This window comes from Panthera leo, chromosome B2, assembly GCF_018350215.1.
Source record: "Panthera leo isolate Ple1 chromosome B2, P.leo_Ple1_pat1.1, whole genome shotgun sequence".
NCBI lineage: Eukaryota > Metazoa > Chordata > Mammalia > Carnivora > Felidae > Panthera > Panthera leo.
This window is the reverse complement of record NC_056683.1, coordinates 45208180-45213967: the sequence shown is the minus strand read 5'-3', so window position 1 is coordinate 45213967 and position 5788 is coordinate 45208180.

Here is a 5788-nt window from a genome sequence, read left to right as displayed (position 1 = left end):
TCTCCCCCCCCAAAAAAAAAAAAAAAATCATTTAAAATCATTCCTCTCAGGGTGCCTGTGTGGTTCAGTCGGTTAAGTGTCCAACTTCAGTACAGGTCATGATCTCAATGGTTCCTGAGTTCAAGCCCCGTGCGGGGCTCTGTGCTGACAGCTCAGAGCCTGGAGCTTGCTTCAGGTTCTGGGTCTCCTTCTCTCTCCGTCCCTCCCCTGCTCATGGTCTGTCTCTGTCTCTCAAAAATAAATAAATGTTAAAAAAAAAAAACTTAAAAGCATTCCTCTCTTTCATTGTCTCCCTGTTTCTCTGCCTCTATTTCTAAAACAAAACACACAAAAAAGTCATTATGTCTCTCCAAAGAATGATGTTGGAATGAGAATAATGAAAAGATGTTTAAATGATGGGGGGGTGGGGGGGGTAGGTACAGAACAGCACAAAGAACATTGCCTTCCCCGATTAGTCTGCAGATGCTCTGCTAATGCTAAACTACTATGCCTTGCGTATAAATTCAGGCTCAGCAAAAAATGAAATCTCTGACCATAGATTCAGCAGATCCAAGTTCCAGGGTTATAGTCTATCTGACAAGTTAACTAATGGTTACAGAAAGTCAGAGTTAAGTGTCCAAGGAGAGGCCCAAATATCGGAATTCCAAGGAAGAAGACACCAATTGTTTGGAAGATGTTGACGTCATCTATGCAATATAATAGTGTCCATACGACAAAAAGGGTAAGATTCTCTCTTTAAAAGAAAATAATATCAGTTTCTCCACTTTGAGCCCAGGATATATGCTGGGTGCTCAGGATACAACTGTAAAAAAAGACAAAATTTATTCCTGCCTGCACAGAGCTTCCATTTTAATGGACTTGCAAGGTCACTACACAATTTTTTTTCTCCGAGTTTTTATTTAAGTTGCAGTTAGTGGGGGAAGGGGGGGGTAACTCAGTTAAGTGTGCTGACTCTCAATTTCAGCTTAGGTCATGATCTCACAGTCTGTGAGTACGAGCCCCACTTTGGGCTGTGTGCTAACAGCATGGAGCCTTCTTGTGATTCTCTCTCTCTGTCTCTCTCTGCCCCTCCCCTGCTAGCGCCCTCACTCTCTTTCTCTAAAAATAAAGAAATAAACTTTTTAAAAAATTAAAAAATAGTAATAAAAATTAAATTCCAGTTAGTTAACATACAACGTAATATTACATGTAGAATTTAGTGATTCATCACTTACATAGAACACCCAGTACTCATCACAAGTGCCCTCCTTAATCCCTATCACCTATTTAACCCATCCCCCACCCACCTCCCCTCTGGTAACCCTTAGTTTTTTCCTCTATAGTTAAGAATCTGTTTCCTGGTTTGCCTCTCTTGGTGTTTCTTTCCTCATGTTCCTCTATTTTATTTCTTAAATTCCACAAATGGGTGAAATCATACGCCATTTGTGTCTCTGATTGACTTATTTTGCTTAGCACTATACTTTCTAGCTCCTTCCACGTCTTTGAAAATGTAAGATTTCATTCTTTTTTATGGGTGAATAATAGCCTACTGTATATATATATACACACACCACATCTTCTTTATCCATTCGTCAGTCAATGGATATTTAGGCTCTTTCCATACTTTGGCTATTGTTTATAATACTGCTATTAACATGGGGATGCACATACACCTTTGAATCAGTATTTTCGTATTCTACTACACAAAAATTTTTAATTACAATGGGACAAGTACCTACCCAACAACCATTAATAAGAATTTAAAATGTCTCAAAATCTTGTGGCAGCAAATCTCTACTTCTGAAATAAATAGGCTAAGGGAAGTGAGAGGGTATGTTTCTGAAGGGTACTGAGGTTGGTAAAAGCATTAAACCCAGCACAAAGTTCCCTTTATCAGATCAAGCACCCTCTGTTGGGACCTCCAGTATCCACCCAAGACAAGAACATGTACAGTGTGCATCTACACATCTCAGGGTCTCAGTCAAAAGTATCCCAATGCCACCACCAAGACGAGAGTTTCCAACATCTGGTCCGCTAAACTGTGATCCCCTGTTACAAATTCCCTAATAATCTCGAACTTCTCCTTTGTAAACCTGGCAACTACCTTTTTCATGTGTGTCTCTTGTACCTGACAGGAAAATTCATGAGAACACAGACTATGTCTCTTGATCATTGACAGTGTTCTCAAGGCCACGCATAGTAACAGAAATATACTCTGTAGGCATTCAGTAAATATTTGTTGGATGGTGAAAAGGGGGAAGGAGAAGAGTTCTGCGTTAGAATTAGAACAAGAGGTAAGGCACCAGGATGACATTGCCGAGATCCTCTGCAGTGAAAGATCCTCTCCAGTGTTCACCTGTCCCCTCATGAAAAAAAAGAAAGAGTAGGAATCTGAGTTTACTTTTATCTCTTCTCTCTTGCTTCTAAATTCTTCAGATGATTAGTCATGGTGCTATTTTTCTGATCCTTCAATACAGCTTTTTATTTATAAGCTCTGTGTTTAGCCTCAGGCTCCAGAGTTTGATAAAGGAAGATATTCTTGTTTGTTCATTTTTCCTTAATCTCCTCTGACTGTCATTTTGACTCACCACCAACACTCAAGCAGATGGTTGCAAGTTAATGCTGCATCCCTGGAATTAAACACATTAACTTGGGCATCAAGAAAGATGTAGAATTGTTCCTCCATTTAGATAAGGAAAGCAATCACTGTAAAAATCCATCTCAATAAATGTTCCTTTCATACAGAAATTAAAAAAAAAACAACTATGCAACAACTAAACGGAGGTAATCCAACTAGTCGCTTGAACTACAATAAATAATATATCTAACAAAATTTTATTTTCACAATGTTAGCCTGGATTCAGTTTCTGGAACCATGGTTTTGAAGGATTCCTTCCATCTTAGCTGTGAAAAAACTTGAATTTATCTAAATCATTTCAAGGGATGTAATAATCATTTCAGATATCCCTGCCCCATAACAAATTACTTGATAAATAAAGTAGTACAACATTTAGGTCTTATGATAGTTACCTATTTTTAATTTTTTAATATTCATTTATTTAGAGAGAGAGAGAACTAGGGAGGGACAGAGAGGGAGGGAGAGAGAGAGAATCCCAAGCAGTCTCCGCACTGTCAATGCAGAGCCCGATGCAGGGTTCAATCTCAGGAACCATGAAATCATGACCTGAGCGGAGATCAAGAATTGGACGCTTAAACGACTAAGCCACCCAGGCACCCCATAGTTAACTATTTTTCAATTTTTATTATTTCCTCTTCAGAAATAATAACCTTCCTTTCTGTGGCTGGAAGGTTCATGTCACAGACATCTTCAAGGATTTCCCTCTCACCTCCCATGAGACTATAAGATTCCTATGTCACTCCAGCCAATGACACGTTTATGATGTGTCCTTCCCTGGCACTACTTTCTGCCTTGAGAGTTTCCACGTGTGACCCAGGGAGGAAGAATCCAGGCTCCCTGAGTTGAAGAGATGGAATTGGTAGGTTAAAAAGCAGGAAAACACCATCTCCAATGAGGAGGTAAATCAACCAATCAAAACTGACCCAGATCTGAGACAGATGTTAGAATTTAGCTGACCAGGACACTAAAACAGTTAGTATGACTGGGTCCATATGTATGAAATATATATCTATATTCGAAGGTTAGCTAGAGGCATGGAAAACATAAAATACAAAAATATCTCTAACCAAACTTCTAAAAATGAAAGCTACAATGACTGAGATTAAAAAAACAAACAAACAAAAAACTCTGGTTCAGAGTAACAGTGCATTAGACAAACTAGATCAGAAAAGACAGGTGAATTTGAAGAAAAAGCAATAGAAGCTCAAAATAAGGCATATAGAAAAAAAGAATTTTGAAAAAATTCAAAGTCAATAGGCTGTAGGACAACTTCAAATGGCCTAATATATGTGTAATTGGAGTTGCTTCGGCAAGAAAATGTTCCAAAACATAGCAACTGATTTTTTTTTTTTAATTTGAGTGAAACTCTAAACTCATAGAGCCAAGAAGTTCAACAAACTCCAAGTATAAGACACACGAAGAAATACTACATCAAAGCAATCACAAGTGATTTTCTTAAAGCCAGTGATTGTGAGAAAATTTTAGAAGCAGACAGGGAAATAGGGCACGTTGTACACAGAAGAACAAAGATAGGATAATAGGAAATTTCTCACTAGAAACAAATGCAAGAGCAAAAACAGTGGAACAGAGTGTTCAAAGTAGTAAGGGGAGACGGATAGTATTTACCCAGAGTTCTATGACCAGAGAAAATGCATTTCAAAAGCAAAGGCAAATAAAGACATTTTGAAACATAACAAAAGCTGAAAGAATTCAGCAGCAGACCCACACTACAAAAAATGTTCAAGGAAATCTTTAAGGTAGAAGGAAAATGCCAGATTGAAATACGAGCCTACAAAGGAATGACGAATAACAGAAATATAATTATAGCATAAATGTATGATTCTTTTCTTATTATTTAAATCCCCTAAACATTTAATTGCTTAAGCAAAAATAATAAAAATGTACTATAGGATGTATCGCATATGTAAAAGTAAAGTGAATGACAATGTCACAAAGAACAGGAATGAAGAAATAGAAGTATAATATTGTAGGGTTCTTACACCATATGTGAAGTGTCTATCACTTGAAGGTAGACTATGACCAGTTAAAGATGTATATAATAATTCTTAAAGCAACCACCAAAATAACAAAACGAAGAGTTGCAGCTAATAAACCAACAAAGGAAATAAGAAAATACCATAAAAGTAGAAGAGGAAAGGAGGGACAGAGATTAGATGGTGTCTTAGTAAATGTTCTCCAGAGAAACCGAACCAATAGGGTCTATGTGTGTGTGTGTGTGTGTGTGTGTGTGAGAAGGAAAGACAGATTTATTTTTAGAAATTCACTCACATGATTCTGGAGGCTAAGCAGTCCCAAGAACTCCAGTAGGCAGGCTGGGGAACCAGAAGAGTGAATGATATAGTTCCAGTGCGAGCCTGAAGACCTGAGAGCCAGGGGAGCTGATGTTGCAAGTTTCAGTCCGAGTCCAAAGGCAGGAGAAGATTGAAGTCCCAGCCTGAAGCCTCTACTGCAGGAGGACCTTTGTGATCTATTCAAGTCTTCAATTAATTGGATGGAGCCTATCTGCATTAGGGAGGGCAATCTGCTTTACTCAATATACAGATTCAAAGGTTGATCTCATCCAGAAATACCCTCGTAGACACACCCAGAATAATGTTTACCCAGATATGTGGTACTCTGTGGCCCAGTCAAATTGACATTAGCCATCACAGATGGGACAGGTACAAAACAAATAATAAGATGAGAGATATAAACTTAATCATGTCAATAACCACATTCAGTGTAAATGGTCTAAACACCTAAATTGAAAGTCAAATATTGTCTGATTGGATAATAAAGCAAAAGCTAACTATTTTTTGCCTACATGAAATGTACTTTAAATATAAAGACATAAATAGGTTAAAAAATTAAAGGTCAAAAAGATATATCATGCCAACCAATCAAAAGAAAGCTATTGTGCTTATATTAATATCAGAAAAAGTAAATGTCAGAGCAAAGAAACTTACAAGGAATGAAGGTCATTTCATAATGATAAAGGGTTGAATTCATCAAAAGTACATAAACACATAATCGATAAAGAAGTTTCTCAAATCAGTGACTTACATTTCTATCTTAAGAAACTAGGATGAAACAAGCAAATATAAACAGAAGAAAGGAAGTAATAATAAACATGAGAATCAGTGAAATAGAAAATAGAAAAACCATGGAGAA